Genomic DNA, 11,666 nt, shown 5'->3' on the forward strand with positions numbered 1-11,666 from the left:
GCGCGGTTGACTCGCTCGCCGTCGGCGGCGGCGGCGTTCCCCTCGGCTAGGATCCCGCCGGCGTAGCGCCCGGCCCGCTCCGCGATCAGGGGCGGCAGGCCGCCGAACGGGTCGTCGAGGCGCGCGACGCTGGAGGCGACGACCTCGCCGGTGGCCGCGGCGACGCGTAGCACGAGCGCAGCCCCCGGGCCGACGGCGGCGAGGACGACGTCCTCGTCGGCCATGGCGGTGGGGGTTTAATTTCGCCGGGGTTGAGGCCGGGGAATCGGTGTTTCTGGAAGTTTCGTCGAGGGATTTCCGAATGGAAGCGGGTCGGTGGGGAAGGCCGCCGGCGGCGTTTAAATACCTCCGGCCTTTCTGATTCAGGAAATTTCCCTTTCCGGTTGGTCATTCTATCGACGCTTGGGACTTGAGCAAAGTTCAGTCTGACAGCCCTTATCTGTTATTCTCTGAAGACGGTACTACATTGCAGGAACTTGATTCAGAAAGAATGTGATGACGATGATATAAAGGAGCAGATTCAAATTCAACCAGACCCACCACATGACGCAGGCGGCCAAATTTCCTCAGTTTTGGATTTCTGAATTTTTTAGTTGGAAAATAAAACTGTTCGTGCAACTTTTATATAAACTTGTCTAGCTAATCCTTGTCATAATTCTTGCACATATGTTTTTTTTCATGCATTAATTTTTTGCACATAATTAAATTTGTGCCACATATTTTCTGCATACATGCATAATCCTCGCTTCTTCTGTATATAAAACATGAAACCCATCTTGTCGATCGTATCACCCCACGAAGGCAGACACCCAAACAAGATTGGGCCATCGATCCAAGTAATGGCTCGCACGGAGCCATTGCTTCATGGATATGGTATAGTTAATCTTGAAGCTAACCACAATTACTAGCAGTTAGAGCATCTCCAAGAGACACTCTAAATTAGACAGCCAAATTCTCATTTAGCTCGTCATTTAGCTAGAATTCTCTCTATATATCTTTTCTTCCTCCAATAGACTAGCTAAATTTTGTTCTTTCATATCCAACTCCACTCTCTCCTCTCCTCTCTCTTTAACTCTTCTGCTCCCCATCCATGGTGGCAGCTCGCCTTCCGCCGCCACCTGCTCTGCGCCGGGCTGCCTCACTCCGGGCGCCGCACCGCCGCATCAGGTCGCCGCGCAGCAGCCGCAGCAGCGCTCCGCCCGCCTCGTCGCGCCGCTGCGCTGCTGCCGAGCTCCGGCCCCTCCGCGCAGGCTGCCGCAAAGCTTCAGCTTCACGCCGGTGCCAGGAGGGAGGCGCTCAACTTCCGGTCCACCGAGGGAGGAGGATGTCAGGGCTGCAGGATGCGCGGGAGCAGAGCAATAGCGAGGCAACCGCTGGATAATTTTGCCTAGCGAGAGCAACCAGACGGAGAGCCAGGAGAAAGAAGAGTTTGTTGGATCCTGTTTTAAGGGGTTTTTCTTTTTTTCTTTTAGCTAGCCAAGCCATGCATGATAGAGTCTTTGGAGACTCTTCTGTGTCTAAAAATAATGCAATTTCAGCTTTGTTTTGAGTCAAACAAACTAGTTTAGCCAAAATATATAAGGAATTATGAATATGCATGATATCAAATAAACATCGTTAGATTCATGAAATACATTTTCATAGTAATATAGTATATGTATTTGCTGTCTGAAGTGTTGATATTCTTCCTTACAAACACAATCAAACTAAACTTAGAATAATTTAACTTAGCACAAAACTAGAAGTCCACTCTTTCTAGGATATAGTGAGTATCATTTAACCACAATCGGCTAATTTATTAACTAGTGTGCCATAGCATTGTACTCCCTCCATATTAAAATACTTGACGTTTTGGACAAGGTTTGAGTCAAACCTCGGAAATATAAATGATGAATAAATCTCAAGTTGTTGAGTTTGAAAATATAAAAATTATATGAATAGATTCATCTTGAAAAATACTTTCATAAAAATATACATATATCACTCTTTGATAAATATTTTAATATAAATAATTAGTCAAAGTTGTGTTTTGAAGACCGTGCCCTTGTCCAAAACGTCAAGTATTTCAATATGGAGGGAGTAAATCTTTTGCTACAATATAAATGCAAGAGAAGAGTTGATCTTTTACAAACCTCAGCCATAAAAAAAATGCGGCCGGGGTGGGGGTGGGGGGGGGGGTTGAAGCAACACGCTGCTTCACCCGGCCGCGGAAAAACCCCTCGAACTCTGGCCTTACGGTTAGCACAGCGAGAGGAATTTTTTTACCCACAAGCATAAATTTGTCCCAGCTGGAATTCGAACTCGCGAGCTTGGTCTTACGGCTAGCACAGCGAGGAGAATTTTTTTACCCACAAGCAGAAATTTGTCACAACTGGAATTCGAACTCACGACCTTGCTGGTGCGACCATACCTCAGCTCCTCTAGCCAACTAGACTCGAGGAGCTTTGGTTACAAACCCTAGCCATAATAGGCTGAAGATAAAAGAGAAGGCGAGAAGTGAGACGTCAACGTGTGCCGCACATGTGACACATGGCCATTCACCGGTAGGCCCCACCAATCAGTGAGAGGGAGACCCGGAGCATTAGTGATGGCGTACGTGCTCCGATCCAATCCACCCACCATTCCACCGCTCAATGCAAGACCTAGCATCAGCAAGCTATCGTTGAATCGTGGTGGGACAGGTCGTCGGCAAACGAGGAGCCCAGCGCCGTCACGTGGTGTCCCGGCGGAGCCGGAGCCGGAGTGGCGCAGTGGGTTCCGGGAGCCGGTGATCCTTCTTCTTCGTTCTGTTCGAGAGGGGAACTAACGGACGGATTTCTTGCTCCGTCATGTACAAGTATAGAGAAGTAAAGCGCAAAGAGATGGGCCCAGTTTGGTTTTTCGTGCTACTTCCTAGCACAATTTTTTTTGCATGTATGGAGTAATAAATGAAGTCGATTTGCAAAATCTCTTTAGGGATAGGTGTAACTTTCCACGGTGAATCTAATGATGGTAATTAACCGATAATTGGCTACAGTAACCATCCTCAAATCACGCAGTCAAAGGTCTCATTAGATTTTTCAAGGTTCCTAGCGCAGGAGTTCTGAAGTTAGTTTTTGTAAACTGTCATTATTAAGTACCCCTAATTATTGGTCAAAGTTGCTACAGTTTCTAGCGTAGCACAAACCAAACAGGACCATGATTTATTTCAAGCTTTTCCATCAACAAGAAAAGAAGAATACCAGTGAAGTAAAATGGTAGAATTATGGAACAAGGTGAATGGAGACCTTTACAACCACTGCAATAAACAAGTTGTACTCGTCCATCCAAATTTCAATATACAAGTACAATGCCGCCTTGTAATCAGCATGGGAAGAACCATGACCCCTTGGCTTGATCATTGATCACCAAGCCACCCAACGAAATGGAACGCATTGTGCCGCTGCTCATATCATACACCCCACTGGTACGCGGTTTGCTACTTGGCCAGAGGCGCCAAACCGTAAGACTGTCATCGATGAAGTAGATCTGGTTCCCTCGCAAATAGCCACATTCATCGCTACTAACGGCCTTGGAGGAGTACGGGCTGACGAAGAGCACTTGATCCCCCAAGCTTCTCACTTCTACCCACCGGCGCATCTCCAAATCTGCCTCGAACACCTTCAGTGTCATGTGTGGTGTGCAGCCCTGCTCAGGACGGTAACAATCGCAACAAGGAAAGACGATCCATCGTAGCACCATCAGCAGTCCAGAGTGAAGTAAGGTTCATCCAGCATTACGTGCTCCAACCGGAAACGTGGCGCCTTGATCACCTGCTCGCCCTCGCCATTGCCGGTGTCCTCGGTGACCTCGTGCGCGAAGAGGCTGCCATCGTCGGCGACGGTGTAGAGCTTCCCCTTGTACAAGGCCATGTCTTTGTACCAGCGGCCGTCGCGCTGGCCCGCCGACCACGACGACGTGCCCGGGCGGCAGCACACGACGGCGCACGGGCCGGTGATGTGGTAGTTCACCGTGGCGGCGATGAGGTCGCCGGAGCACACGATGACCTTGCTGATGAAGAACCTGGTGGAGGTGGAGACGGGGCGCCGCGAGCCGTCGGGGTTGAGGTCGACGGGCTCCCTGCAATGGCCGGGGAGCCACCTGGTGGTTCCGAGCAGCGGGTTCTTGAGGAAGTGGCGGTGGCTGGTTCTGGACGACCACGGTCGCCGGAGCAGGACCCAGCCACCGCAGCCGGAGGAGCTGCCGCACAGCGTGTCCTCGCCGAGGGGGAAGGAGTGCGGCTCGCCGTCCGGGAGGCTCCGGAAGGAGCCGTCGTGGAAGTTGAGCCACGGGAGCGCCGGGGGCAGGCCGGGCGGCGACGGCGAGTACTGCGTCGCGACGTGGAGCCAGTGGCGGCAGGCGGAGGCGAAGCGAGCGCGGTCGGCGAGGGAGGGCAGGCGGCGCAGGACGATGTCCGCGAGGTCCGGCGGGAGCCCCGAGCCCCCGACCAGCACGGCGGCGGCGAGCTCGCCGGAGCCGGAGAAGCCTGCTGCTTGCTCAGCCAGGCGCCCATGGTGCTCCGACCGATCGATCCTGCTGGACACGCGCAGGTAGCTAATAAATAAAAGATACTCTGGTTCAAGGCAGAAGAACTCGGATCGTTCGATCATGGCAAAGGCAAACCGTGTTCGTTGCTTCATCGTATCCTCCAAAGCAAGCCGGCTGCCACAATGTTTTTTTAATACTGCTAGTCTGGAACCGTCTAGTCTTGCCATTTAGTCTTTCAGATTCTGTATATTCAGATTTAAAGTTCCACAACTGCAAGACAAGAATCCAGCAAATTTTGTCCCTCGCAATTCCCCCAATTTACCTAGTTTTGCACGGTCCCTGATCAGGGACGTGACACGTTTGACGCTCGCTGCTTGCCTGAATCTACGGCCTGTCCATACTCGTGGTTTTCCTTTTTCTTTCACGATTCAGAATGTGCTCCTTTGTACAAAGCTAAATAGCATCATCGAGCAGAACGGAACATTCAGGCTTTCACACAGTTCTGTATTGCACCCACCGCTCACTTTTGCTGGTTCCTCTTTAGTGTCCACTGCACATAATGCCTCACTAAATTTTTCTTGATCTCTAGCAGACCTAATTGACCATACAGGCATTGACTTGAGGTTGACAGTGTCAGCCAGAGAGCCAGAGGAGATTGTTGTGGCACTGACAAATGAGCAGAGCCATGTTTGAAACAAGCCATGTTTGAGTGATTATTCAAATTTATTTTGCCTAAATACTTTACTCTTGGACAATATAAAGTTTGTAGACTAACATATTTAGTCTGATCTGGTTCTGTTGTGGAAATATGAGAAGTTATTTTGAACATACAAAAACACAGTCAAAATCTGGTCAAACCATGTATTCAGTCTTAACCTGAAAATCGTCGAGTCTGAGACAGAGCCTGAACCCACCCCTTAGACACTAATTTTTTTCCAAACTTTGCTCATAAACTCTCCACAATTTCTTTGTAGAACTTATATTCAAATGTTCCAAATTGACATTCACAGCATTTTTTACTGTAATCTACAAAATATTGGCCCTCGAAATCCAGCCCAAAGTTTGCAAAAAGTCTTTATTTGCACATCTCTGAGTTTTCAGCAAAAAGGCATATTTTTGCGCAAATTTGAAGCTTTATATCTTTCAAAACGTGCATTTTTTATCCAAGTGTCCTCACTGAAACATGTAGAGGATTCTTAGGGCTACAACTTTTATATACAACTTTTCTGATGGAGATTGATAGTTTAGAACAGCAGTGGTGACTGTATTCTGTATTAGCAGTATGGAGAGCAATGAATACTAATAATTTTGCATTATTGAACTTTTTATCATGTTTTACAGCAATGCTGAATTATCGACAATCGACCCAACAATGTCAGAAAAAGCCATTGCAGGCTACTCACCCGTCACCAGTATCATGAGGGTCACAAAGTTCTAGCATCTCTTAACCCACTGCAGTCCCTCATATTCCTAATTAAACAAGACTACTACTGACAACTTGAAAAGCTACCTTATTGTCTAAGTCTAGCAACACAATTTATTACTGCTATAATTTGGATCCATCTCATCTTGTCATTCAATCTTTCAATTTTTGTATCTTCAGATTCCAGGTTCCACAACAGCAAGACAAGAATCTAGCATTTTTCAGGGCGTTTGGCTCTCGTGGTTTTGTCTTTCTTTTCATGAGTCAGAAGTCAGAATATGTCGCTTTCTACGGAGATAGTTCCTAAAGAGCAGAATTTTCAGGCTTTGACAGGCAGTTCTGCATTGGAACCATCATTCAGTTTTGCCGGTTCCTTTAGTGTGTCCACTGCACAATAATGCGCGACTAAAATTCTTATATTAAGCAAACTAATACAGGCATGGAGTTCAGCTTCACAGAGTCCGCCAGAGAACTGCAGCAGATTACAGTGATACTGAATTACTGATGACATGTGACCAAACTGAACATTTTTTTCCTAAGCACTGTAACAGCTCGATCTTGCATATATAGCTACTAAGTTTCCTAGAAAAAAAAAACATACACCAAGAGCAAGGGACGGCAAGGCTCAGAACTTAAGATTATCATTATCATCCGAATTTTTGGGGAATAGCAGTTATCAAAAATCGAGTTAGTAACAATGAACAGAAGAACAAGCATGATATCTGTGAGCAAGCTTAGTTTTCCACTACAAACAAATCCTGAACTCCAATGCTGCCTACCATCAATATCTTATACAGGTACTCATGCAAGAGCTTCATGGATCATGGGAAAAACCATGCTCTCTCCCACCCGTAACCCAAGCCTGCTCCACCCAAGGAAACAGGATGGATTGTTTTGCTGCTCATGTCGTACACACAGGTACATGAATTTTGTTCCCGCCCAAAGAGCCAAACCATTATATTACCGTCGATCGCCTATATCCTGTTACCTCGAAGGTACCCATCATGCGTAGCAGATGCAGGGATGGCCCTGGAACATTTTGAACTGACGAAGAGCACCTGATCATCCAGCCTTTCAACCTCCACCCATTGGGACTTTCCAAAATCTGCTTCGAAGACGTTCAGCATCGAACCCTTTTGGGGGTTCTGTCGTTCACCAGGCAGGAACCATCCAACCAGCAGTAACTTGCAACTAGTACAAGATCTAACAAGGTAGCAATTGATGACGCTCCCTAAACCCTGCAAGAGCAGGGATGCAAGTTAGATATATTTTCGGTCATTGGGTCGATCCTAAAAATTAATAAAATGAACTAGAATGCATGGCATTCTGCGTATACCATTCTGCGTATATAATTTGGGAGGGGAAATGAACTAGAGTGGCATGACATCGTAATTAATTAGTTGACCAAAAAAAATAACATTAGGTACTCACTTGCATCCTTACGGTAAGGTAAGGACCTTACCTGCAAGTATCCACCCAACAGGGGTGGCGCTGGCGCGGCGATCACTTGCTGGACCCCAGAAACCCTTGGCTCCCCGGTGTCGCTGTCCTCTGAGATCTCATGCTCGTAGAGGTCGCCGCCATTGGCGACGGCATAGACCTTACCGTTGTTGAAGGCCACGTCCTGGTAGCTGGGCACACTCCTACTCCACCGGCCTGCCGACCACGACGACATGGCGACATGCCCGGTCTGCAGCACACGACCATCTCGTAGTAGCCGTAGCTGACAATGGCGGCGGCGAGGTCGGTGCCGGTGGTGGAGCACAGGACGACCTTGTGAATGAAGACATAGGGAGGCGTCTAGGGGGAAGGTGGATGCTCGTCGCAGCGGTCTGGGAGCTCCACGGCGGCGCCGGTGAGCGGGTTCTCCAGGAACCAGCGGCCGCGGCCGGGTTCCTCGAGCAGCAGCCAGTTGTCGACGAAGGAGCCGTAGCATATCCGGTCGCCGTGGCCGTGCTCCCTGCGGCGGAGGAAGTGCACCTCCCCGTCGGGCAGGCTCCGGTAGCAGTAGGCGCCGTGGCGGGAGGCAATCCACGGGAGCGCCGGCGGCAAGGGCGCCGCCGGGGAGTAGTGCGTCGCGGCGTGGCGCCAGTGGCAGCACGCGGAGGCGAAGCAGACGCTGTCGGCGTGGGAGCTGAGGCGGCGCAGGACCAGGTCCGCGAGCTCCGGCGGTAGCTCCGACCAGCGCGACGGCAACGGCCTCGCGGCGCGGCACCAGCGGCGGCAGACGGCGGCGAGGCTGCCGCAGTACTCGGAGCCGGCGGAGGGCAGGCGGCGCAGGATGTGGCCCAGGAGATCCGGCGGGAGGACCGACCAGAGCCGCCTCGCGACGTGCTCCCACAGCTGGCGGCAGACGGCGGGGAACGCCGGCTCCGGTGGGAGGTTCGGCGGCGCAGGCGACGACGCGGCGGCCGGAGTAGCCTTGCTCTTGCCTGACCAGGCGGCGCCCATGTTGCGAGTGCGATGATGGGATAGATCGAGCAGGTGCAACCGTGCAACACCTTAAAAGAAGCCGGGTTTTTAGTATAGATTGGTAGTATTGTAGATTCAAAACTCTTATATCCCAATTTATATATGCTGACGTGGAGCTTACATGTGGCCCCAAATTTCATTTTTAAATTTTTCGGTCAACTCTTATATTTTTGAAATACTCTCCAGAATTTTGATTCAAAACTTTATATCCAAATATTGGTTCCAATGTTTCCTCCAAAATTTATTCTTTTAATTTTCTATTTTTACGAGTTTGCATATGAGTTTTAGTTTACCCTACAAAATTTTTATACAGATCTTTTATATTTGACCAAGATTGTGCAAGTAAATTTGTTATGATTCTTTTTCGTGTATATATATTTTTTATATAACTTTTTTATTTCAACAAATTATATAACTTTCAATTTAGCTTAAATAGTTGTGATTTGGATCTCACGTGATACGATTAGCAAATTTATAAGTTTGTTCTCTTGACTGTTATATTATGCTCTTCTGTCCATTTTCCTACCTAGGAAAAGTACCGGTGGACCTAAACAATCATTTTCATACAATGGTCCTGTTGGATACTCTAACTGAGTTAGAAGTTAGAGTTAACTCAGGACTAACTCTAACTAAAGTGGTGTTTGAATACAAAAGTTAGAGTTAGATTAAATGCACTTTCCCAATCATTGACTCTTTTAAATATTCTTTCTACCTGGATCTAGTGTGGCCATCCCCTCCCAATATCGCGCCGCTCGCTCGCCCACCACTCCAAATCCCAAATCCCACCACTGGGCACCACACCACCCGACCACCGCCGCTGCGCCTTCCGCTCCCAGATCGGCGCCGCCCGCCCAATGGCGGCCCCACTGCCGCCGCGCCCTACGCCCTGCAGCGCTCTGGCTCCCGGGGGCCCTCCTCACCCTCCTGCTTGCCGCCGTGGCGGCTGAGATCCGAGAGACCAGCCAGCCTCCGCCGCCTCGTCAAGCTCGCCTTCTCCTTCAATCGCCTCCGCCGGTCCTCCAACCCCGCGGGGGTCGAGGTCGCGCACTCCTCCTCCTTCTCTACCGCCTTCGGCGTCTCCGAGCCCGGCCAGTACACACTCGTCTCCGCCGGCGGAATCTTGGGAGGCACGAACGGGGCACTGAGGGGAGGAGGCGCGGCGCAGATCCGATGGCCGGCCACGCCGGTGAGGGTCCGCCGGCCAGCAACGCCGGTGATGGGGGCGGCGGAGGGGCATCAAGGGTGGGGGTGCTGGCGGCGCATGGGGTCGGGAGGGGGGAGTGGCCACAGTTGGATCCAGGGAGAAAAAAAAACGTGGGGCCCACCACATCTAACCCAAATAAGCACCCCTTGGAGGGGATAGTTTTTTTGGTGGGTTAGATGCATCTAACTCACTCTAACCCACCCTATTTGTATTTTTTGGGTTAGAGTGGCACAAAAAAGGCAATTCTAACTCTAACCCTGATATCCAAACAGGGCCAATGGCTCAACATGTATTTCTTTCTGGTTTGCTGATGAATGAAGAAACAAAAGCTGGCTAAAAATTGTTTCCTCGTTCGCAAGGGAGGAGGTGCTAGTTTCTGCATTTTGACACATATGGTACGGGATTATAATGATATGGAGTAAGGACACTCGTGTTTCTACGTTTACATTTCACGAACTCAATAGCCAAATAACCAAAAGATGATATATGAACAATTTATAATATACGAGTACAGGAAAATAAAAATGCCGTACTAAAAAAAGTAAAACACATATATTGCTTTCTTGTGCTGAAAACACTTAAATCTAGAGAGATTTATTGTTCATAAATAGCTTCCCTGATTTTGAATCATCCATCCATCTAGTTTCGCTTAATTTTTTTTGAAGAAAACGAGTTTCTCCTTTTCGATGAATCACTCATCCATCTCCTGACCTCGCGATTTATGTACTGACAAAGCTCATAGTTTGGATCCTCGGTGTACATTTCTTCAAGAGCCAACGCGTTTTCAGCAAAGAATCTGGCCAGTTGGACTCCGAAGCAGTTCAGATCTTCCAAGTGAAACTGCAACCTCACTCTTCTCAGGCAACTCTGCACGCAATTGAATGAATACTCGCTCAATCCGGGTACATCTGAAACCTCGTTGAGATCATCGGCCTTGTTATTATCAAATGGGATCATTGGCATCCTAGTTGCTCCCGTCGTCGTCAACCTGAGCTGAAGATCACGGAGCACAGGGCAGCAGTGGAGCAATGTCGCCATAGCCATGGCTGTCCCCTTGCTCATGGGCAGGTGGGGTGCTTCTAGCTCCAGGCGCCCCAAATTGGAGAAGAACACATGACTCTGGAGCTCGCTCTTATCCTTATTACTCTCGATGACGAAGCCAATGTGCTCGATCAGGAAGTTCAGTTTCAGCTTCAAGAACTTGGCGCTGCTGAAATTGCGAAGAAACTGCCAGAAGATCACGCGCAATTCGTCACACATTCGGCCTTCTCCTCGTTGGCAAACCTCGTCGACGAAGTGCAGATCGACTAGATGGATGTCCGGCGCCGGAGACCGGAGCGAGACTAGCCTGACGAACCCCCTGTACCTGAAGCACCGCAGCCTCGGCGCGTCGAGCTCCATGCCGCCCTGGACCCGTCGCGGCCAGACGCAGTCCGCCAGCACGAGGGACGTCGCCGCCGGGCACCGCAGGCGGCACCGGTCCTCGCTCGGCATCGCCGGGCGCGGCGCCGCCACCACCAACGGCGTCAGGCGGCAGCCCTCGAGGTGGATGGTGGCGAGCCCCGGCGCGGCGTCGCTCAGGCCCTGGAGGCAGCTGAGCGGCACCGCGCAGCCCTGGAGCCGCACCGCGGCCAGCGCCGGGAAGGCGGCGCCGCGCGGGGCCGGCGCGACGGCGACCGGGCCGGGGGGGCAGCCGGCGACGCGCAGCTGCCGGAGCGTCGCGGACGGGAGCGCGCCGAGCCAGAAGTAGTGCGGCGCCGCGACGCGGAGGTCCTGGACGCGCCGGGCCGCCGGGAGGGAGAGCACGTCGACGGCGGCGACCGGGCCGAGGGCGCCGGGGACGCGGAGGCTGAGGCGCGTGACGGGGGCGCGCGCGGCGGCGAGCGCGCCCTCGGCGTGGCGGAGGAAGAGGGAGCCGTCGTGACCGTCGTAGATGGGGCCGTCGAGGTTGACGGCGCCCGAGGTGCGCCAGAGCCAGCGCCAGCGGCGCGAGAGCAGGGCGGTGGCGGCGCCGTCCGCGGCCGGCGCGAAGGAGAGGATGCGGCGCAGGAGGTCGTCGGG

The sequence above is a fragment of the Panicum virgatum genome, chromosome 8K, assembly GCF_016808335.1.
Source record: "Panicum virgatum strain AP13 chromosome 8K, P.virgatum_v5, whole genome shotgun sequence".
Lineage (NCBI taxonomy): Eukaryota > Viridiplantae > Streptophyta > Magnoliopsida > Poales > Poaceae > Panicum > Panicum virgatum.